This window comes from Oncorhynchus mykiss, chromosome 17 (assembly GCF_013265735.2).
Source record: "Oncorhynchus mykiss isolate Arlee chromosome 17, USDA_OmykA_1.1, whole genome shotgun sequence".
Taxonomy (NCBI): domain Eukaryota; kingdom Metazoa; phylum Chordata; class Actinopteri; order Salmoniformes; family Salmonidae; genus Oncorhynchus; species Oncorhynchus mykiss.
This window is the reverse complement of record NC_048581.1, coordinates 29,390,091-29,415,736: the sequence shown is the minus strand read 5'-3', so window position 1 is coordinate 29,415,736 and position 25,646 is coordinate 29,390,091. Positions and strand designations below refer to the sequence as shown.

Genomic DNA, 25,646 nt, shown 5'->3' with positions numbered 1-25,646 from the left:
TCTTCGACTGGTCTTCTTGACTGATCATTTGTAATGTACCAAGCAGATCACTCAAGAATTGTCTTGCCAAGTCCAGTCCAGGATGCACAAATCTCTTCTAGTCCATCTAGTATGTAGACAACTCAAACCTCCACACCATCTCAGGCCATGTCCGTGCACCAACCCTTTTAATATCTCAATAGTAAATGGTGGGCACTGTTATGTTGAACAGAAGTACCACTGCTGAATTGGTTGCTGGTCTGTTTCCTCTGTTAAATGCAGCACCTGTGCAGGCTTTTGGTGAGTGAGTGCCTTCTGGCTCCTATAGTGTGCTTGAGTTGTACTCAGTCACTCAGATAAGATGAGGGGATGCGTGCAGTACACAACCTGGAAGTATAGACGTAGCGTCTGCCTCGGGCTGTCTATCTCTCTCTCTCTCTCTCTGGGTGTCTATCACTTTCTCTCTCCTCCACACTGCCTCAATGAGTATGGTTACATGCACACAATAATGCGACCTATTGTGCATAGTCAGATTGATATAATAGTTTGGTTAAAACGTTTACATGCTTTGCAAGAACAATTTCCTTAATAGTCTTGTTTCCAAGGAGACATCTGAAATCGGGCTACCTGATGGCACTCTGATAAATGCAGGAAATCCAAAATAAACATTCTACCACAGCGACCATGTTATTTTTGGGAAGCATATTTAATTCTGAAAACTACTTTGCATATATTCAGCTGTTCCAAACTCACTTCAGTCACGCTAAAGAGGGACTCTCACTCGGCTGGTGCTGGCACATGCGCAGATCAAGCGTACAGCTGGATTTAAAACCAGGTGTTGTAATCCGCGTATGCGTACATAGATTTTGACCTTGAGCTGACGTAAGGTGTTTACATGACTATTGCATAATATGCCTACTGCCTTAACGTTTACAGTAATAATTTGATATTAAACTGGTTAACACACTCACTGTCCTTCTCTTTTTCATTCTCGTTTGCTCCATCTTTCTCCATATTTTGGCACCTCTCTTCCTCCCCCTGTCTTTCTATCTCTTCTCAGCCTCCAGAGCTAGAGGACAGGACTGTCAGGCAGGGCTGTCACAGAGGGTTCACTGAGTAAACGGTTCAGTGGCAGATGAGCAGTGGAAAAACACTGGCTTATTCCGCCTCTCCACAGTACCACAGTACAGTGGCTACAGGCCGGGAGGTGCATGTTCACTACATTAAACTGTGTTATGGTGGGTTATCAGAATAATTCACTGTGGTAACTTAGTAGTGTTACTTCATGACCGTGTTTCACATAGCTAGGAGGAGGACGATAATTCATCATTTTGGTTAACCACCTCCTCTTGCTTTACTTAATAGGTGTTACTCAGTTTTCATTGGAAAATCAAGGTTGGCCAACTTTAAGACCTGTAACTATTTCCAGAAGACATGCAATCAAAGCATTGTTTTTTGTTCAATCCCATTTAACTGCGCTTCAATTGAATGTGATTCAATAAACTATTTAGAGTTTGGCTATTGTAGCCATGCATGCAGGTTTTATTTGCTGCCTCAAATAAGCTATCTCCATTAAAGTGAAGAAGAGGCAAATCTCCTTAGCGCTGGCCTTGGTGAATGGTGGGCAAGCACTGGACAGGGGGCTATAAATAGTTGGTGAGTGGCAGCTGCTTGAACACTACACCTGGGGGACAGCAGGGGAGGAGGAGGGGAGGGGGGTTGGACTGAAATGGCAGGAAAACCACATTGGGCTGCCTGAGGGGCATCCAAGCTGGGATGAGCTGCCTTAAGGCTTCGGTTCGGCTTGGTGAAACGATTTGATGTTGCTCTTAAAAGACCTTCACTTGAAAAACGTGAAATAAGCTGCAATAGTACTTTGTCCATCTTGAGACGCTGTAGCCAGTATACACTTCCTCAAAATAGTCTGAATGAATGTAACGCAAGAGATCTGTCATTAATTTTGACGTTTTTCCTGAGATCTCAGTCAATTTTATGTTTGGTGCAGTATTTCTCAAGTGAAAAAAATGACATGAAAACGAGTTGTCTCTCGTTGAATGACAACAAACACTTGATTGACTAATCCCTACTGTTGACCAAACATCGACGAATGGGCCAAGACTTTACTACCGTCTTCGGCTTGCCTCGAGAAATGTTTGTGTGTGTGCATGAACAGCCCCCCCCCCCCCCCCCCCCCCCACAAAAACACTTTGCTGAAGACCAAAACTAACAAAACAAAAAATTCACAAAATATCATGATATAAGCACAAACTGTTACAAACTGTCAAATGGGAGGCATGCGAACGCCTTTAGTCAGGTGGGACGGGTTCTGTTAATCTGGGACACTAGCAGAGGGGTAGAGAACCAACATAAGAAGCTGAGGAATCAAGGCAGAGGGTTATTTGGCAGGAAAAATGGTTGCACAATGGTTGAACGATGCACACGTTTATGTGCAGATACAAGTGGTTCACTGTGTGTCGTAATGGCCAATTGTCTGTCTGTCTCCTGTATTTTTTTTAATTTGATATCTCTTCAACAGGTCGGCCTGACTCAGTTGTCAGAATTATGTAGCCTAGTAGAAGAGGTGGTTCACTATGCCACGTATTCTCTAGCCTATTGTCTGCTCTTTTCTTTATTGATGTGAGTGGTACATTTACACTGACTGATATGGCCCCTCCTAAAGTTGGTGCGTTTGAAGAGGCAGTTTGATATATTCTCTCTCCACGGGGAAATGACAAATTGGCAGACACTCTGGGTATTTTCTGGATCAAAATCAAAAAGCGGCTGAGATGGTGGTCCCCCATCTGGGCAGCGTAGAGAAATGTTAGCATTTTTAAGACAATTTCCTGCAGTTATACAGATTTCTCCATCGAGCTGAGAGATTGTTGCAGGTTTAAAGCAATTTCCTGCAACTAAATATTCTGCCATGGAGCTGAGAGACCGAGGGGGGGGGGGGGGGGGGATATTTACTGAACAGGACATTGCCCTGGTGTTATTGATGCCCTAGTGAGATCACAAAGCCATGCAAGCTGTCTGTCCCTGCTCTGCTCTCAGCTAACTCCTTGACTGCACCTATTTGAGTGTCCCTACTTTGTGCCACACCTTCATGCAGCATAGCTGTGGGCGTGCACTGCATGAGAATGTACGTGTTTTTAGGTGTTTTTGCAGGGCACGTGTGATTTGATATGTCGTTGTGGGTGTGTTTATAAACAGTGCTGTGTTGTCATCAGATTCTGTTTGGTATGACAAGGCTTGCAGTTCGTCTTTCAACAGACTTGAAAGTTGGCAAACATGGCTTTTCATTCTTTAAGGGATTTTATTTGGCATTTTGCTTTGAGGAATGTTGCATGTCTCTATCTCTCCCTGTCCACTTTTCTTCTCTGTTTGGAAACTGTCAGTCTTCTGAAACACCCTCTTACCGTCTCTGGAAGGAGAGAACTGAAGCGCTACATTCCTCTGACTGTCTGTCAATTACCTTTCTAAACGCATTCCTTCTAGAAGAAATACAGCCTCTTTCTTTGCTGTGCCTCAACCACCCACTCAAGGCAATGACCGGATTGAAGTAAAATGTTTCCACCTCTAGCAATGTTGCCATTAGGCTCAAAGGAATGTGTTAACAGCATCATGAAGTCTTTTTTTTCCCTTAAAGTATTAAAATGGTTCTATCCCGCTTTGACTTGGGGCAATTTGAGAGGAGTTTAGTTAAAGTAGACCTACGTTGCATTAAATCGCTTTTTGAAATGAAAAACCATGTGTTTGTATTTGATACCATTCTGCTCCAGCCATTACCACGTGCCCATCCTCCCCAAATAAGGTGCCACCAACTTCCTGTGCTGGGCCCATGTAGGCCCCACCGGGCCTTCACGACTGGACTACTGACGTTATCTGCCCTAGGGAGTTATCCAACTGGCCCCTCCATGACGTTACCTGGAAGCCCATCTGCGGCCAGCTAATCGTTAGCTGTCTTATCGGCTGCTATCTGAATAGGTCTATCGGACCATTTTTCTTGGGTCACTATAACTATATCAATTTTGCCAATTGGATTGATCCCCTCTACCACACGGAACCCCACTAATCTACCGACGGAAACGCACGGGGTGGTTAAAAACAGACCTCCATCCTATGCTAGCTTGCTACCGTTGGCCCAGCTAGCTGTCTGAGTCGCCGTTACCCCAACCAACCTCACTACTCACTGGACCCTTATGATCACTTGACTAAGCAAGCCTCTCCTTAATGTCAATATGCCTTGTCCATTGCTGTTCTGGTTAGTGTTTATTGGCTTATTTCACTGTAGAGCCTCTAGCCCTGCTCCATTATACCTTATCCAACCTTTCAGTTCCACCACCCACACATGCGATGACATCACCTGGTTTCAATTATGTTTCTAGAGACAATATCTCTCTCATCATCACTCAATACCTAGTTTACCTCCACTGTATTCACATCCTACCATTCCTTTTTCTGTACATTATACCTTGAAGCTATTTTATCGCTCCCAGAAACCTCATTTTACTCTCTGTTCTAGACGACCAATTCTCATAGCTTTTAGCTGTTCCCTTATCCTACTCCTCCTCTGTTCCTCTGGTGATGTAGAGGTGAATCCAGGCCCTCCAGTGCCTAGCTCCATTCCTATTCCCCAGGCGCTCTCTTCTGTAACCGTAATAGCCTTGGTTTCATGCATGTTAACATTAGAAGCCTCCTCAAGTTTGTTTTATTCAATGCTTTAGCACACTCTGCCAACCCGGATGTTCTAGCCGTGTATGAATCCTGGCTTAGGAAGACCACCAAATATTCTGAAATGTTCATCCCTAACTACAACATTTTTAGACGAGATAGAACGGCCAAAGGGGGCGGTGTTGCAATCTACTGCAGAGATAGCATGCAGAGTTCTGTCCTGCTATCCAGGTCTGTACCCAAACAATTTGAACTTCTACTTTTAAAAATCCACTTCTCTAAAAACAAGTCTCTCACCGTTGCCGCCTGCTATAGACACCATATGTGAACTGATTGCCCCCCATCAATCTTCAGAGCTCGTGCTGCCAGGTGACCTAAACTGGAACATGCTTAACACCCCAGCCATCCTACAATCTAAGCTTGATGCCCTCAATCTCAAACAAATTATCAATGAACCTACCAGGTACCACCCCAAAGCTGTAAACACGGTCACCCTCATAGATATCATCCTAACCAACTTGCCTTCTAAATACACCTCTGCTGTTTTCAACCAAGATCTCAGTGATCATTGCCTGCATCCGTAATGGGTCAGCGGTCAAACGACCTCCACTCATCACTGTCAAACGCTCCCTGAAACACTTCAGCGAGCAGGCCTTTCTAATCGACCTGGCCGGGGTATCCTGGAATGATATTGATCTCATCCCGTCAGTAGAGGATGCCTGGTAATTTTTTTAAATGCCTTCCTCATCATCTTAAATAAGCATGCCCCATTCTAGAAATTTAGAACCAGGAACAGATATAGCCCTTGGTTCTCTCCAGACCTGACTGCCCTTAACAAACACAAAAACATCCTATGGCATTCTGCATTAGCATCGAACAGCCCCCGTGATATGCAACTTTTCAGGGAAGCTAGAAACCAATATACACAGGCAGTTAGAAAAGCCAAGGCTAGCTTTTTCAAGCAGAAATTTGCTTCCTGCAACACAAACTTAAATAACGTCTGAGAAACTGTAAAGTCCATGGAGAGTAAGAACACCTCATCCCAGCTGCCCACTCCACTGAGGATAGGAAACACTGTCACCACTGATAAATCCACTATAATTGAGAATTTCAAAAAGCATTTTTCTACATTTGGCCATGCTTTCCACCTGGCTACCCCTACCCCGGTCAACAGCACTGTACCCCCCCACAGAAACTCGCCCAAGCCTTCCCCATTTCTCCTTCTCCCAAATCCAGTCAGCTGATGTTCTGAAAGAGCTGCAAAATCTGGACCCCTACAAATCAGCCGGGCTAGACAATCTGGACCCTTTCTTTCTAAAATGATCTGCCGAAATTGTTGCAACCCCTATTACTAGCCTGTTCAACCTCTCTTTCGTGTCGTCTGAGATTCCCAAAGATTGGAAAGCAGCTGCGGTCATCCCTCTCTTCAAAGGGGGGGACCCTCTTGACCCCGCTGCTATAGACCTATATCTATCCTACCCTGCCTTTCTAAGGTCTTCGAAAGCCAAGTCAACAAACAGATTACCGACCATTTCGAATCCCACCATACCTTCTCCGCTATGCAATCTGGTTTCAGAGCTGGTGCACCTCAGCCACGCTCAAGGTCCTAAACGATATCTTAACCGCCATCAATGATAAACAATACTGTGCAGCCATATTCATTGACCTGGCCAAGGCTTTTGACTCTGTCAATCACCACATCGTCATCGGCAGACTCGACAGCTTTGGTTTCTCAAATGATTGCCTCACCTGGTTCACCAACTACTTCTCTTCTTTGTATGCATCAATGATGTCGCTCTTGCTGCTGGTGAGTCTCTGATCCACCTCTACGCAGACGACCCCAATCTGTATACTTCTGGCCCTTCTTTGGACACTGTGTTAACAAACCTCCATACGAGCTTCAATGCCATACAACACTCCTTCCGTGGCCTCCAATTGCTCTTAAATACAAGTAAAACTAAATGCATGCTCTTCAACCGATCGCTGCCTGCATCTGCACGCCTGTCCAACATCACTACTCTGGACAGCTCTGACTTAGAATATGTGGACAACTACAAATACCTAGGTGTCTGGCTAGACTGTAAACTCTCCTTCCAGGCTCACATCAAACATCTACAATCCAAAGTTAAATCTACAATTGGCTTCCTATTTCGCAACAAAGCTTCCTTCACTCATGCTGCAAATCACACCCTTGTAAAACTGACCATCCTACCAATCCTCGACTTCGGCGACGTCATTTACAAAATAGCCTCCAATACCCTACTCAATAAATTGGATGCAGTCTATCACAGTGCCATCTGTTTTGTCACCAAAACTCCATATACTACCCACCACTGCAACCTGTACGCTCTCGTTGGCTGGCCCTCGCTTCATACTCGTCGCCAAACCCACTGGCTCCAGGTCATCTACAAGACCCTGCTAGGTAAAGTCCCCCCTTATCTCAGCTCGCTGGGCACCATAGCAGGGGCTCCAGCAGGTATATCTCTCTGGTCACCCCCAAAACCAATTCTTCCTTTGGCTGTCTTTCCTTCCAGTTCTCTGCTGCCAATGTCTGGAACGAACTACAGAAATCTCTGAAACTGGAAACACTCATCTCCCTCACTAGCTTTAAGCACCAACTGTCAGAGCAGCTCACAGATTACTGCACCTGTGCATAGCCCATCTATAATTTAGCCCAAACAACTACCTCTTTCCCTACTGTATTTATTTATTTATTTTGCTCCTTTGCACCCTGTTATTTCTCTCTACTTTGCACATTCTTCCACTGCAAATCAACCATTCCAGTGTTTTACTTGCTATATTGTATTTACTTCACCACCATGGCCTCTTTTTGCCTTTACCTCATCTCACCTCACTTGCTCACATATATATAGACTTATTTTTCTACTGTGTTATTGACTGTATGTTTGTTTTACTCCATGTGTAACTGTGTTGTATGTGTCGAACTGCTTTGCTTTATCTTGGCCAGGTCGCAATTGTAAATGAGAACTTGTTCTCAACTTGCCTACCTGGTTAAATAAAGGTGAAATGTATTGGGGGCCGATTAGGCATATGTAGCATGCTGTTATACAATATCACTCCAATTAGTTTGCCTTTGCACCCCTCCTAAGAAATAGAGGAAACACTGAACATTATTTCAAAAAGATAAGACCGCTAACTTGAATGATTTGTCATAATTTTTTTTTTTTTTTTTTTTTTGAGGGGGAGTCAGGAAATAATTGCTCAGGACTCCTGTGAAAGTGACTGATAAGGACAGAGAATTGCTGAGAAACACCGAGCCCAGCAATGGGAAACGCAACTTCCTCTTTAACTAGGCTAGATGTCAGTCTCTCGGAAGAAAGTGTCCATGGGCTGCTACTGCAGCAGCTAACTAGTATGCTTCAGTAATCTGGACACGTGCATATGCATGAGGTCGCACGAATACCGTCCAGCTTTCACCCGAGTAATATTTCTCTAGAGGAAGGGCTTTGGAAGGAAATAAAACAATAGCTACAGAAACAGAGTAGTGGTCCATAGTCTCCCTTCAGCATACACTCCCGACTCGTGCATGCTTTTTCCGCAATAACAGGAAGTGTAGTTGATGTTATTGTTGCTATTAGCACGCCGCGCCGGTTCATAGAGCCCATGAGCACTTCACAAGCATTTCACTACACAAACTTTTCGCTACACCTGCAAGAACATTTGTTAAATATGTGTAAGCGTCCAATAACATTTGATTTGAGATAGTGTTCCCAATGGGAGGAGAGAGGGATGTCGAGACTTGTTGTTCCAGGTTAGAGGACTCTGTGTCCTCCTTGAAACAAACAACTGCTATTTCCCCTACGGACTACATGGGTTTTTTAAAGTTTTGCCCTTTGTGGGAAATTGTGTTCCCAAAGTAGGCGAGAAACGAACACTGTTTGTTGTTTCAGGTGAAGAGAGGCTCTGTGTTCTGATTTGAAGCAACCAACCCCCACTTCTCCCTCAGACTCCAATAGTGTCCAGATGAATTAGAGTAGCGTGGCTCAATATTTAGCAGACGACACCAAAAGCAACTTAGAGTACAGTACATACATTGTTAGTGGGTCTAGCCTATGTGTTTGTGATCCCTGCAGGAATTGAATCCACGTCCTTTGGATTGCTAATGCCACGCTCTTACTAACTGAGCCACAACAGACAGGGGGATGCACTAATCCACTAGATTAGGACACAGCACCACCGGGCCATCAGGGAAGGAACAGAGTGTCCCATGCCAGCCTGCTGCACATCTGGGCACGGTCAGAAAGGTGATTTTTAGCGTGGCCGTAAGCCTAGCCTAGTCTAGCATGCCCATTTTTTTAAGTGGAGGTTTGCGCTAGGCTAATCCGCTAGGACAAAACGCCTCAGACCTTGGGAATGAACAGTGTGTCCATTGCCAACCTGCTGTTGCAGCTGCACATCTGTGCACTGTTTGAGAAGCGGAAGAGTCCTCTTTTTAGTAAAATCCTCTTTGGGTTGCAGCCTTGCTACCTCCGCACACTCTACCGGATAGAGATAGGCCATCGCAGGGTAATCTCCCTTAATATTTAATGGAAATGTCTGTGTTTTGCCATCAGCCAAGCTTCTGTGTGGTATAGACTACTGATGCAATTTCCATGGCACTAGTGAATTAAGTAGCTTTTCCACGAATTAATGTCATTGGGCAGATGGTTGTATGCTTGTGGATAGTAGCCTATAGGCTAATAAGGGTTGGAGCTCTGATACTGTATCAGACAGCATCACATTTATGCAGATGGCGTGAGAGACGGAAGGGAGGAGAGAGTAGCCTATGTTTGTCTGTGTGGTCCTGATGAGTGGATTTTCAGGCCAGATTCCAAGAATTTCTGCATATAATTTTAACCTTGTGGGGCCCTGTTTTTGGTGGACTCTTTACTCTCTTTCGATATAATTTGTCTGGTAGAACAACACAATTTAAACGTCATCTCAGAACTTCGAACTTTTCTCACCTCGAATCTCTCTACGAAAGCTTTGCATTCCGTATTATACTGTCTTCAGAAGGTATTCACACCCCTTGACTTTTTCCACATTTTGATGTGTTACAGCCTACATTTAAATGGATTAAATCAACTTTTTTTGTCACTGGCCTACAAACAATACCACAAGGTCAAAGTGGAATTTTTACAAATTAATTAAAAATGAAAAGCTGAAATGTCTTGAGTCAATAAGTATTCAACCTTTTTTGTTATGGCAAGCCTAAATAAATTCAGGAGTAAAAATGTTCTTAACAAGTCACGTAATAAGTTGCATGGGCTCACTATTTGAAATAATAATGTTTAACATGTTAGATGAATGATTAGCTCATCTCTGTACCCCACACATAACAATTATCTGTAAGGTCCCTCAGTCGAGCAGAGAATTTCAAATACAGATTCAACCACAAAGACCAGGGAGGTTTTCCAATGCCTCGCAAAGAAGGGCACCTATTGGTAGATGGGTAAAAATAAAATCAGACTTTAAATATCCCTTTGAGCATGGTGAAGTTATTTATTACACTTTGGATGGTCTATCAATACACCGTCACTACAAAGATACCGGTGTCCTTCCTAGAGGCCGACCGATTTATGATTTTAACGCCGAAACCAAAAAAAGCCGATACCGATTAATCCGCCTATTTTTAATTTTACAAATATTTATTATTTATATTTGTAATAATGACAATTACAACCATACGGAATGAACATTTTTATTTTAACTTAATGTAATACATCAATAAAATCTATTTAGTCTCAAATAAATAATGAAATGAAACATGCTCAATTTGGTTTAAATAATGCAAAAACACAGTGTTGGAGAAGAAAGTAAAAGTGCAATATGTGCCATGTAAAGAAGCTAACGTTTAAGTTCCTTGCTCAGAGCATATGAAAGCTGGTGGTTCAATATTCCCAGTTAAGAAGTTTTAGGTTGTAGTTATTATAAGAATTATGACTCGTCTATTTCTCTTATACCATTTGTATTTCATATATCTTTGACTATTGGATGTTCTTATAGGCTCTATAGTATTGCCAGCCTAATCTCGGGAGTTGATAGGCTTGTCATAAACAGCGCTGTGTTTCAAGCATTGCTGGCAAAAGGAGTAAAGTTTGAATGAATGCTTACGAGCCTGCTGCTGCCTACCACCGCTCAGTCAGACTGCTCTTTCAAATATCAAATTGTATTAAAAAAAAATATATATATATATATATACATACAAACACTACACTACACTACACTACACTACACTACACTACACTACACTACACTACACTACACTACACTACACTACACTACACTACACTACACTGCCTGCCTGCCTGCCTGCCTGCCTTTGGTCATTATGGTCAAATCGAAAACAAAACATTTATTTCAGTGAAATACGGAAGCGTTCCGTATTTTATAGAACGGATGGCAACCCTAGTCCTGTATTAGTGGACCAATATAGCCGTCATTTCTTTCTGCCCCGCTCCAAACTTCCAACCGCAGCTATGGTCAACATTGTATTTACTCCACAATACTAACCTAATTGACTGAGTGAAAATGAAGCCTGTACATAATACAAATATTCCAAAACATACATCCTGTTTGCAATAAGGCACTAAAGTAGTACTGCAAGAAATGTGGCAAAGCAATTCACTTTTTGTCCCTGAATACAAAGTGTTATGTTTGGGGCAAATACAACACATTACTGAGTTCCACACCATATTTTTAAGCATAGTGGTGGCTGGCTAGCTGCATCATGTAACGGGTATGCTTGTAATCATTAAGGACCGGAAATTTTCAGGCAAAGCTAAGCACAGGGGAAATTCTGTAGGAAAAACTGGTTCCGGATGCTTTCCACCAGACACTGGGAGATGGTTTCACCTTTTAGCAGGACAATAACCTAAAACACATGGCCAAATCGACACTGGAGTTGCTTAGATGGAGAATGTTCCTGAGGGTCCGAGTTAGTTTTAACTTAAATCTACTTAAAAATCTATTGCAACACCTGAAAAATGGTTGTCTAGCAATGATCAACAACCAATTTTAACAGAGCTTGAAGAATTTGGAAAAGAATAATGGGAAAAATGTTGTACATTCCAGGTGTGTGAAAAACTGAGACTTACCCAGAAAGACTCTGGCTGTAATCACTGCCAAATATGCTTATACAAAGTAATGATTCAGGAGTGTGAATACTTATGTACATGACATTTTATATTTCATTTGCAAAAATCTATAAAACGTGTTCACTTTGTCATTATGGGTTATTGTGTGTAGAAGGGTGAATGTTTTTGTTTTAATCCATTTTGAATTCAGGCTGTAGTATGAATACTTTCTGAAGGCACTGTAGCCTTTTCTCTCCACTATGCTTCTACACTGAGAATCAGAGGCTTGGCTGTAGAAACCTCAGAACCTATAGAATTATGAAATCATTTAAACTAGAATATTTCCATTTGACAAGATGTCCTACCCCTTACAAAATGAGGCTTCTGAATTGATACAGTAGTACATGTGGAATCTTTAGGTAGAGGCAATGTCTAGGCGTATATGTTGTAAAATATAAAGACCTTTTGTGGAGAGGGTTTAGATTTCACTCGAGGTTTGCGGGTACTCGACTCCCCTTGGGCCAAGACAGCACTGGGTGTTGGATTGGCTATGAAGACGCAGAGCCTATATCTGCAGTAACTATGTGTTTAACCAGCTCATTATGAGGATAACAACTGCTCTTGGCAACCGCTGGACAAAGCTGATGTCTGTTGACTAGACCGCAGTCAACTGGTTCCAATTCGCTCCATCTTTCCTCTTTGTCCTTTCTCCTTGGAACCTCTCTCCTTCACTTTCTCTGTTTCTCTCTCCCAATCTCTGTGCGGTGTGTAGTCAGCTGGCTGGTTAACCTTTTTTATTTTCTTACTTTCCTCCCTCTCCTTGTCACTTCTGTTTCTCTCTCTCTCTAATTTTCTCTCTGTGGGGTGTTTGGCTTCAGTGTGAAGGTGTGCCAACAGTGCAGCAGGTCTGGCCTATGGCCAGCTTAATCAAATAGGCCTGTTTGCTGCCACGCTTGGTTGTCCCTCTGAGCTTCTCGCACTATACAGTCCCTCCAGGATTTCGCAAAATGTTTTTGTGATATCTGTGGCCAAAAATGCTTGATTTTGCGGCAGCTTTTCTGAAATTCTGCGATACATTTTGCGATGTTTTTTTTCACGTAAATGTTATATATAAATCAATAAAATAATATGTGCTCAGTTTTTTTTTTGGCAAATGAAATGTATTTCTGTTCATTGTACTGCCTATCAGCCTTCAACAATCACCCATTTTAGCACGTGAATACGCTGACAGGCCAGGGGGAAAACTTTATGTTTTTGGATTGGGCCATTTCCCACCTTAATAGTGCAGTAATTGGTCAAAATTACGAACCTGCTTTTGATTGGACCCTTTTATGCTCTAAAAGTGCGGGGATTGGTCAGAATTGCGAGCTCTCGTGTAATCTGCGCTAATTGGTTGATTTCTGCATTGAATTATGCGATCGCGGAATCCTGGAGGGACTTACTATAGTACTGTTTTCACTGTGTACTGCATTTTCAAAGCCTCATCTCATCCTTTCAGGATGAACCTACAGCCAAGGAGAAACATACGATCACACAAACAAATGTTATTAAATCAAGCAGATTCTTGCAGATCCACCAAACGCACATCTCCCCAGCCCAATGGAAATATAATTTGAAACCTGAAGACCAATCGGACTAGATTAAGTTAACCTCACTGTCCTTACCCCTTTACTCACTATGACTCAAAACAACGGCGCCGCAGAAGGGGTAGATGGAGCGGTCTTCTGGTCAGTCTCCGTAGACGGGCACATCGCCCACCGCTCCCGAGTATACTACTCGCCAATATCCAGTATCTCTTTTGACAACAAGGTAAACAAAATGCAAGCAAGGGTTGCCTTCCAGAGAGACATCAGAGATTGTAACATTCTCTGTTTCACGGAAACATGGCTTACTCGTGATACGTTATCAGAGTTTGTACAGCCACCCGGTTTCTTCACAAATCGCGCCAACATTTAAAAAAAACATCTCTCTGCTAAGAAGAAGGGCGGGGGTGTATGTCTTATGATTAACGAGATGTGGTGTGATCATAACAACATACAGGAACTCAAGTCATTTTGTTCACCTGACCTAAAATTCCCTACAATCAAATGCTGACCGCATTATCTACCAGGAGAAGTCTCCCCAAGCAGACACCTGAGCGAACAGACGGCACTGAGCAAACTTCATTGGACTCTATGTAAACTGGAAACCACATATCCTGATGCTGCATTTATTGTAGCTGGGGATTTTAACAAAGCTAATCTGAAAACAAGCCTCCCTAAATTTTATCAGCATATCGAATGCGCGACCTGGGCTGGCAGCATTCTGGATCATTGCTACTCTAACTTCCGCGACGCATACAAAGCCCTCCTTTCGGCAAATCTGACCACGAATCCATTTTGTTCCTCCCAGCCTATAGACAGAAACTAAACTGCCGGCCCAGACGGCATCCCTAGCCAGCTGGCTGGTGTGTTTACGAACATATTCAATCAATCCCTATCCCAGTCTGCTGTTCCCACATGCTTCAAGAGGGACACCATTGTTCCTGTTCCCAAGAAAGCTAACTGAGCTGAACGACTATCGCCTCGTAGCACTCACTCCCGTCATCATGAAGTGCTTTGAGAGACTAGTCAAGGATCATATCACCTCCACCCTAGACCCACTCCAATTTGCTTACCGCCCCAATAGGTCCACAAACAACACAATCACACTGCCCAAACCCATCTGGACGAGAGGAATACCTATGTAAGAATGCTGTTTGTTGATTACAGCTCAGTATTTAACACCATAGTACCCTCCAAACTCGTCATTAAGCTCGAGACCCTGGGTCTCGGCCCCGCCCGTGCAACTGGCTCCTGGTTTTTGACGGGCTGCCCCCAGGTGGTGAGGGTAGGAAATAACATGTCCACCCCGCTGATCCTTAACACTGGGGACCCACAAGGGTGTGTTCTCAGCCCTCTCCTGCACTCCCTGTTCACCCATGACTGCGAGACCATGCACGCCTCCAACGCAATCAAGTTTGCAGACGACACTACAGTGGTAGGCTTGATTACCAGCAACGACGAGACGGCCTACAAGGAGAAGGTAAGGGCCCTCGGAGTGTGGTGTCAGGAAAATAACCTCACACTCAATGTCAGCAAAACAAAAGAGATGATCGTGGACTTCAGGAAACAGCAGAGGGAGCACCCCCCTATCCACATCGAAGGGACAGTAGTGGAGATGGTGGAAAGTTTTAAGTTCCTCGGCGTACACATCACGGACAAACTGAAATGGTCCAACCACACAGACAGCATGGTGAAGAAGGCGCAACCGCTCCTCTTTAACCTCAGGAGGCTGAAGAAATTGGCTTCAACCAAAAGCACTCTCAAACTTTTATATGCACAATCGAGAGCATCCGGTCGTGCTGTTTCACCGCATGTATGGCAACTGCTCCACCCACAACCGTAAGGCTCTCCAGAGGGTAGTGAGGTCGGCACAACACCGGGGGGCAAACTGCCTGCCCTCCAGGACACCTACAACACCTGATGTCACAGGAAAGCCAAAAAGATCATCAAGGACAACAACCACCCGAGCCACTGCCTGTTCACCCTGCTATCATCCAAAAGGCGAGGTCCGTACAGGTGCATCAGAGCTGGGACTGAGAGACTGAAAAACAGCTTCAATCTCAAGGCCATTGAGTGGCTGCTGCCAACATACTGAATCAAATCTCTAGCCACTTTAATAATTCAAAATTGGATGTAATAAATGTATCACTAGTCACTTTAAACAATGCCACTTTATATAATGTTTATATACCCCACATTACTTATCTCAAATGTATATACTGTACTCTATACCATCTACTGCATCTTTGCCTATGCCGTTCGGCCATCGCTCATCCATATATTTATATGTACATATTCTTATTCATTCCTTTACATCTGTGTGTATAAGGTAGTTGTGAAATTGTTAGATTACGTGTTCGATATTTCTGCATGGTCGGAACTAGAAGCACAAGCATTTCACTACACTCGCATTAACATCTGCTAACCATGTGTATGTGACCAATAAGATTGGATTTACAGGTGGATCTGCTTACCTCCAATTTCTAAACTAGCTTGCTGACCTGACTAGCTGTGCTCTGTCTAGTAGTCTCTCTGGCCCAGTGTAGAAGAACAACTCCAGTATGACCTGGCAGCCGTCTCATCCCATCCCTCATCCTGACCCACTTCCTTCATCCCTCTTCCTCCATCCCAGATCTAGGCTATTTCAGCTCTCGCCACATTCTCACCTGAAGTGTTGTAGTTTCTCTCTTCATCTCCGTCTCTAGCTGTATTGTTATTCTAATCTCCTTACCATCTCCTATAGGCCCCTAAGCCTGGGGATTGTCCATTTATTCTCTCAATCCATCCTGTCCAGCGTGTCACCTTTCAGGCTTTTGTCATTAGGATTTAAACAGTAGTAGGCTAAGTACAGCTGTTTCATTCCTATGTTGACCATGTGAGCTAATGGGAATTCAAGTGCACTTACTGCGCTAATGAGAATTTTATACAAGACGGAGACATTTTTCCATTCTTTCGGGTTAGGCTAGTGGTCTTTTTAATTGAGGTTTTAGAAACATGGGAACTCATTACATATTGCCTACAGTATTATTTCCATTCTCTCTGATGCGAGTTGTTTATGCATTATGCAGAGAGTTGCCTTCTCCCCTGTGGCTGGCGTCATGACAATATATTTTGGTTCGGAATTGTTCCTCCACACACTTTGTGAATGAGTCTGTCAGCAAGCAGCATCCGCCTGCGGAGTGTAATTCACTTCGTCGGATACAGTTCTGCGTCTGCCAGAGACTGGTTGTAGCCCCTAGAGAAGCGCTCTGCTCTGTGAGGCAGCATTGATGAGACTGACTCTGGGCCTGCTATGTGCGAGTAAGCTGTATTAATAAGAGTATCAGTTTCTATCAACTGACTCTGGGACTGTGAGAATTATCCTGATCTGTTTCACTTATCACAGGACTCCCCATTGCAAGGTCGAGATGCTGCGACGACTTATCGACGACAGCCCTCCCCCACTCCAACGCCTCGCTCTACCAGCAGTAGCACACACACACACACGTCACACAATTGACCGTCAGCGTATTCTGCTGCACCTGTATGGTGCAATCTACGTAGAGCCAAGCTGCAGTCAATGTGACTCACTACAGACGTAGGGAGCCAGTGTGACATTAATAGGAATATGATTGACCTACATATTCCCATACAGTGTAATGTTTGTGTATGTGTGTACATATGTATTGTATGTATGTAGGCTAGGCTATATGTACAGTGTCTGAGTCCCTCCCCCATCCTGCGTCTTCACTTAAACAAACACAATAATACACACTCTCCTTCTGTGCCGTTATTTCCCTCTGACGCAGTACACCACAAATCACCTGCGCCCTGCTCCCCCGGTCTTCCTCGTTGTCCCATGCTTCACGGCCCATAGCCTCCTGACACAGCAGCCTTCATTTCCAGGAAGCGATGACACGCTCAATGCAGCCTCTGCACCATTCACTAATACAGTCAATGGAGTTGCTCCACAGCCAGTGAGGATGGGAAGAAATTATGAAAAGAGGACCTGTTTCCAAAGGCTGTCAGCAAAGGTGCCAAATTGTTTTCTATAACTAGTCAATGGGGATGGGAAGATGTTATAGATTGCCAACTTCCCACGGCCATCAATAAAGATGCCAGGGATATGTGTTTCTTGTAAGTCAATAGAGGTGCAGTGCCTTCAGAAAGTATTCAGACCCCTAGACTTCTTCCACATTTTGTTAGGTTACAAAAATTTATCAAATAGTTTGTTCCCTCATCAATCTACACATTGTAGATTGTTTCCATCATAACAAAGCATTTGTTTTAATTTTTGCTAATTTATAAAAAAATATCACATTTACATAATTATTCAGTACTTTGTTTAAGCACCTTTGGCAGCAATTACAGCCGTGAGTATTTTTTTTAACCTTTTATTTAACTAGGCAAGTCAGTTAAGAACAAATTCTTATTTTTTAATGACAGCCTAGGAACAGCCTTTTCAGGGGCAGAATGACAGATTTTTTTTTAGCCTTGTCAGCTCGGGGATTCGATCTTCCAACCTTTCGGTTACTAGTCCAACGCTCTAACCACTAGGCTACCTGCCGCCCAAGTCAAGGGCATGTTGCTACAAGCTTGGCACACCTGTATTTGGGGAGATTCTCCCAAGCTCTGTCAGGTTGGATGGGGAGTGTTGCTGCACATCTAATTTCAGGTATCTCCAGAGATGCTCAATTGGGTTCAAGGCTCTGGCTGGGCCACTCAAGGATATTCAGAGACTTGTCCCGAAGCCACTCCTACGCTGTCTTGGCTGTGTGCTTACGGTCGTTGTCCTGTTGGAAGGTGAACCTTTGCCCCAGCCTGAGGTCCTGAGTGCTCTGGAGCAGGTTTTCATCAAGGATCTCTCTGTACTTTGCTCCGTTCAGCTTTCCCTCGATCCTGACTAGTCTACCAGTCCCTGCCCCTGAAAAACACCCCCACAGCATGATGATGCCACCACCATGCTTCACTGTAGGGATGGTGCCAGGTTTCTTCCAGGTGTGACGCTTGGCACTCAGGCCAAAGAGTTCAATCTTGGTTTCATCAGACCAGAGAAGATTGTTTCCGATTGGTTTGAGTCTTTAGGTGCCTTTTGGCAAACTCCAAGCGGGCTGTCATGTGCCTTTTACTGAGGAGTGGCTTCTGTCTGGCCACTCTACCATAAAGGCCTGATTGGTGGAGTGCTGCAGAGATGGTTGTCCTTCTAGAAGGTTCTCCCATGTCCACAGAGGAACTCTGGAGCTCTGTAAGTGACCATCGGGTTCTTGGTCACCTCCCTGACCAAGGCCCTTCTCCCCCAATTTCTCAGTTTGGCAGGGTGGGCCAACTCTAAGAAGATTCTTGGTGGTTCCAAACTTCTTCCATTTAAGAAAGATAAAGGCCACTGTGTTCTTGGGGACCTTCAATGCTGCAGACATTTTTGGTACCCTTCCCCAGATCTGTGCTTCAACACAATCCTGTCTCGGAGCTCGACGGACAATTCCTTCGACCTCATGGCTTGGTTTTTGCTTTGACTTTCAACTGTGGGACCTTTTTTTATATAGACAGGTGTGTGCCTTTACAAATCTTGTCCTATCAAGTTGTAGAAACATTTAAAGGATGATCAATGAAAACAGAATGCACCTGAGCTCAATTTCAAGTCTCATAGCAAATGGACTGAATACTTGTGCAAATAAGGTATTTCAATTGTATTTATTTTGTAATACATTTGCGTGTAGATCTTGTGTGTAGATTGCTGAGGATTTTTTTATTTTTTTAAAATCAGTTTTAGAATAAAACAAAATGTAGAATAAGTCAAGGTCTGAATTAGAGGTCGACCGATTATGATTTTTCAACACCGATACTGATTATTGGAGGACCAAAAAAAGCCGATTACCGATTAATCTGCCATTTAAAACCAAAAAAAATTGTGATAATGACAATTACAACAATACTGAATGAACACTTATTTTAACTTAATATAATACATCAATAAATTCAATTTAGCCTCAAATAATGAAACCTATTCAATTTGGTTTAAATAATGCAAAAACAAAGTGTTGGAGAAGAAAGTAAAAGTGCAATATGTGCCATGTAAGAAAGCTCAGAACATGAGCACATATGAAAGCTGGTGGTTCCTTTTAACATGAGTCTTCAATATTCCCAGGTAAGAAGTTTTACGTTGTAGTTATTATAGGAATTATAGGACTATTTCTCTCTATACAATTTGCATTTCATATACAGTGGGGCAAAAAAGTATGTAGTCAGCCACCAATTGTGCAAGTTCTCCCACTTAAAAAGATGAGGCCTGTCATTTTCATCATAGGTACACTTCAAATATGACAGACAAAATGAGAAACAAATCCAGAAAATCACTTTGTAGGATTTTTAATGAATTTATTTGCAAATTATGGTGGAAAATAAGTATTTGGTCACCTGCAAATAAGCAAGATTTCTGGTTCTTACAGATCTGTAACTTCTTCTTTAAGAAGCTCCTCTGTCCTCCACTCGTTACCTGTATTAATGGCACCTGTTTGAACTTGTTATCAGTATAAAAGACACCTGTCCACAACCTCAAACAGTCACACTCCAAACTCCACTATGGCCAAGACCAAAGAGCTGTCAAAGGACACCAGAAGCAAAATTGTAGACCTGCACCGGGCTGGGAAGACTGAATCTGCAATAGGTAAGCAGCTTTGTTTGAAGAAATCAACTGTGGGAGCAATTATTAGGAAATGGAAGACATACAAGACCACTGATAATTTCCCTCGATCTGGGGCTCCACGCAAGATCTCACCCCGTGGGGTCAAAATTATCACAAGAACGGTGAGCAAAAATCCCAGAACCACACGGGGGGACCTAGTGAATGACCTGCAGAGAGCTGGGACCAAAGTAACAAAGCCTACCATCAGTAACACACTACGCCGCCAGGGACTCAAATCCTGCAGTGCCAGACGTGTCCCCCTGCTTAAGCCAGTACATGTCCAGGCCCGTCTGAAGTTTGCTAGAGAGCATTTGGATGTTCCAGAAGAAGATTGGGAGAATGTCATATGGTCCGATGAAACCAAAATATAACTTTTTGGTAAAAACTCAACTCGTCGTGTTTGGAGGACAAAGAATGCTGAGTTGCATCCAAAGAACACCATACCTACTGTGAAGCATGGGGGTGGAAATATCATGCTTTGGGGCTGTTTTTCTGCAAAGGGACCAGGACGACTGATCCGTGTAAAGGAAAGAATGAATGGGGCCATGTATCGTGAGATTTTGAGTGAAAACCTCCTTCCATCATGAAACGTGGCTGGGTCTTTCAGCATGACAATGATCCCAAACACACCGCCCGGGCCACGGAGTGGCTTCGTAAGAAGCATTCCAAGGTCCTGGAGTGGCCTAGCCAGTCTTCAGATCTCAACCCCATAGAAAATCTTTGGAGGGAGTTGAAAGTCCGTGTTGCCCAGCAACAGCCCCAAAACATCACTGCTCTAGAGGAGATCTGCATGGAGGAATGGGCCAAAATACCAGCAACAGTCTGTGAAAACCTTGTGAAGACTTACAGAAAACTTTGAGAAACTTTTGTTATTGACCAAATACTTATTTTCCACCATAATTTGCAAATAAATTCATTACAAATTCTACAATGTGAATTTCTGATTTAGTTTTCTGATTTTGTCTGTCATAGGTGAAGTGTACCTATGATGAAAATTACAGGCCTCATCTTTTTAAGTGGGAGAACTTGCACAATTGGTGGCTGACTAAATACTTCTTTGCCCCACTGTACCTTTGACTATTGGATGTTCTTATAGGCACTTTAGTATTGCCAGTGTAATAGTATAGCTGCCCTCCCTCTCCTCGCCCCTATCTGGGTTCGAACCAGGAACACATTGACAACAGCCACCCTCAAACCAGCGTTACCCATCGCTCCACAAAAGCTGCGGCCCTTGCAGAGCAAGGGGAACAACTACTACAAGTCTCAGAGCGAGTGACGTTTGCAACGCTATTAGCGCGCACCCCGCTAACTAGCTAGCCATTTCACATCGGTTACACCAGCCTAATCTCGGGATTTGATAGGCTTGAAGTCAAACAGCTCAATGCTTGAAGCACAGTGAAGAGCTGCTGGCAAACGCATGAAAGTGCCGTTTGAATGAATGCTTACGAGCCTGCTGGTGCCTACCAGCGCTCAGTCTGACTGCTCTATCAAATCATAGACTTAGTTATCATAATAACACACAGAAATTCGAGCCTTAGTTTCCGGATTCAACCATATTAATGACCTATCATCTCGAAAACCAGACGTTTATTCTTTCAGTGAAATACGGAACCGTTCCATATTTTATCTAACGGGTGGCATCCATGAGTCCATATATTCCTGTTACATTGCACAACCTTCAATGTTAAAATTCTGGCAAATTCGGCGGCCCAAACTGTTGCATATACCCTGACTCTATGTGCAATGAACGCAAGAGAAATGACACAATTTCACCTGGTTAATATTGCCTGGTAACCTGGATTTCCTTTAGCTAAATATGAAGGTTTGAAAATATATACTTCTGTGTATTGATTTTATGAAAGGCATTGATGTTTATGGTTAGGTACAGTCGTGCAACGATTGTGCTTTTTTGGCAAATGCGCTTTTGTTAAGTCATCCCTGTTTGGCGAAGTTGGCTGTCTTTGTTAGGAAGAAATAGTCTTCACACAGTTCGTAAAGAGTCATGTTAGCAGGCAATATTAACTAAATGCATGCAGGTTTAAAAAAAATATATACTTGTGTATTGATTTTAAGAAAGGCATTGATGTTTATGGTTAGGGACACGTTGGAGCAACGACAGTCCTTTTTCGCGAATACGCTCCACATCGATTATATGCAACGCAGGGCACGCTAGATAAACTAGTAATATCATCAACCATGTGTAGTTAACTAGTGATTATGATTGATTGTTTTTTCATAAGATAAGTTTAATGCTAGCTAGTAACTTACCTTGGCTTCTTACTGCATTCGCAATGTAATCAGGTGGTTAGAGCGTTGGACAAGTTAACTGTAAGGTTGCAAGATTGAATCCTCGAGCTGACATGGTAAAAATCTGTCGTTCTGCCCCTAAACAAAGCAGTTAACCCACCGTTCGTAGGCCGTCGTTGAAATTAAGAATGTGTTCTTAACTGACTTGCCGAGATAAATAAAGGTTAATTAAAAAGGGGTAAAAATAAAATAACAATCGGCCAAATCGGTGTCCAAAAATACAGATTTTCGATTTGTTATGAAATCAGCCCTGTGACCGCCCCGTTCTGCCCCGTTCCGCCCTGTGACCGCCCCGTTCTGCCCTGTGACCGCCTCGTTCTCTACTTGGATCTACATTTGACACCTTTAAAGTAGCCTAACTCAGTTGGTTAAATATCAGGACTACTTTATGTTGCAGAAGTAGAACCATGTGTATGTAGCATTACTGGGCAACACCAACAGCTTTGTGTGTGTCACGGTGGCAGTGGCCTCTCTAAATGCCTGTCTGGCCGTGGCACAGTGAGTGTGTACTTTTAGCTCAGCATTTCCTGTTTTGATGGCAAGAGTGTTTTTTACAGCTGACAGATGGGCTTCCTCAGCTCTCCTCAGTCCTCTCTCTCTCTCACGCACACACACACACTTACCATCTCATGCCGACTGCATTCCCAGAAAGGGGGCTCATGCCCACTATACCGTCCTTGGCAGAGCTAAGAATACTGCCCTGACATTACCCTCTGTGTTGATGAGAGCTGTAGAGTGGGTGGTGGTGGGTACTTAGTAGCTGCCCTATACAGAGCTTAGGCTAGCTATGTAGCTATTCAAATAGTTCTAATAGTTTTCACCCCTACACACCGAAACACAATCTTCTTGAGTGTGCTGTACAGTCATGATGCTTGTGCACCAAACTGGATACTGCAGTTAAACTCTGTAGCTACTTAGCGTTGGGATTAAGTGTGGAAACAATAAAATAGCCCATACATGATGTACAAAACATTAGGAACACCTTCCTAATATTTAGTTGCACTCCCTTTTGCCCTCAGAACAGCCTCAATTCGGCAGGGCAAGGTGTCGAAGCGTTCCACAGGGATGCTGGCCCATGTTGACTCCAATGCTTCCCACAGTTGTGTCAAGTAGGTGGTGGACCATTCTTGATGCACACAGGAAACTGTTGAGTGTGAAAAACCCAGCAGCGTGGCAGTTCTTGACACACTCAAACCTGTGCACCTGGCAACTACTACCATACCATGTTCAAAGGCACTTCAATCTTTTGTCTTACTCGCGCATACACAATCCATGTCTCAATTGTCTTAAGGCTTAAAAACCTTTCTTTTACATGTCTCCTCCCCTTCATCTACACTGATTTTGAAGTGGATATTGGTGTTCCTAATGATTTGTACTCTGTGTATAACAGGGAAGCCATTGCATCCTGATATGCCCCACTTTAAAGCTGTATAACCTGTTAGCCTATGCTCTGTATTGAGCAGGAGTGACGGGCCTCTGTGTATTACCCAAGGACTCCCAACGGTGCGGTTCCACCTACTCCAGGCCACACTCAGTCAATAGCTATCATCCTATTAAACAGGAGAGGTGAGGGACTGGGCAGGATAAGGAAACCGGTTTTGATGAGCAGTGAAAAGACTTACATGGAGGCTGTGACACCTGGCAGGAGTTTGCCATTTAAAGGGAATTTAGGCTATTCTACACTGCCTACAGAAAGGACAAACCATAGAAATATACTAGGAATACTCAAAGGGATCCTTAAAACCTCTAGGCTGTGTCTCAGTAGCTTGTAATGGCTTCCTTCCTCATGTCCTTTCCTTGACCCCTAATCCTCAAGGATGTGATGGTTGAACATTTAGGAAATCTATCCATTCCCTTTCAGTACTCACAGAGGAAAGGAGACAAGGAAAGGGAGTCACTCAGGAGTATTAAGACAAGTTTTTTATTTTTTTAAATCTCTATTTTTGTGGAACTTACCAAGTCTGGACTTGCACAAAACCACAATATTTTCTTAGCATTTCGACCGTTCAGAACAGTCTGGAACACAGCTGTTTCTCTCTCTCTCTCTCACTCCACTGTGACCTGCTTTTCTGGCTAAACTCTGAAAATAGAAACCATGAGGATTTTTTCCCCCCTCACATTACATTTGGTGCAGAGTGCAGCACACCTGAACGCCTGCCCTGACCCTTTTAGGATGGATGCAGTCTTGTAATAAAGTTGTGTAAGCAGGTGTGTGTGTGTGATCTCTTGAATAGATGCGGAATTATGCTTCATATTTCAGCTTAATGCCAATGGGAGAGGTGCCAAAAATATTGCCAGTTGGACTACATAGCACCAGCACAGGACCCAGCCACTGCAGAGGACCCAGCCACAGGCGTCACATATACTCTGGGGTCAAGTGGTTATTTGACCAACACACGTCACACACACACACACACACACCATCCTCTCTGCCAGCTAGGTCAGTAGACACGACGCAGTCAGTCTAATCAACAGCCACCCTGTACCGTTCACCTGGCTACAGCCCGCATGTGGCACAACATATTCAACATATTGAACCACCAGGAACCCTGGGCCATGTTCAATAGGGGCCCTGGTCAAACGTAGTGCACTATATATAGGGAATAGGGTACCAATTCAGACACTCTCAAAGCGTCCATTGATCACTGCCATCATAGTCAGCAACACTGCATTCCCCTGGCTACCAGGCCTGGCATTGGCAGTACAGTACTTTCCAGAATAGTGCTGAAGGCAATCACAATAATGCTCCTTTTGTTCCTCTGTTTACTGTGTGTGTGGGTGGGGGGGGGGGCTGCCCTGAATTAAATCCACTTTGTGCTGGAAAAAGAGAAGAGAAATGGAATAATGGATATAGGGAATGTAAAAAAAAAAAGGGGATTGTTCTCATTTCAAATATTACTATGAAATGTCATCTGAAAGACTTCATCTGAAAGTCTGTTGGACCAAAGAGCTTCGTACATAACCAAACACTCCAAATACCTCAATCTCTTTTGTACAAATAGCTTAATTCTAAGGTAAACATCTGTCTTTTCGAACAAGATAATTGTTTTGTCAACCATTAAAAACCAAAGAAAAAAACATTCCGGCCATATCACAGACATCTAAATGCCTTGTTTTTTTGCTTTTGTTTTGATGTTGCGCGGCAACCAAGCCCTCATCAAATGTTTTAACCTCAAAAGCGGCCCCTCACCAACATGTCCTCCTTGTCGCCGTTGAACGGCTGTTATAAATATAGGAACTGACGTCCTGTTGGCTCTTGGCTCTGTTGTTTTTACACCACAATGCTGATACAGTCCGGAGACGACACTCACACCCATCTAGGAAGTCCACTGGAGTCCCAGGCAATTTCAATTGCGTTTGAGGTGATGT

General features: G+C 43.5%; 1 protein-coding gene across 5 annotated transcripts in view; it reads left to right on the top strand.

Annotated features, from left to right (window-relative positions):
• Positions 1-25,646, top strand: part of LOC110493663 (SEC14-like protein 1) — a 53,889-nt gene that overhangs the window by 6,592 nt on the left and 21,651 nt on the right. The window lies entirely within an intron of this gene.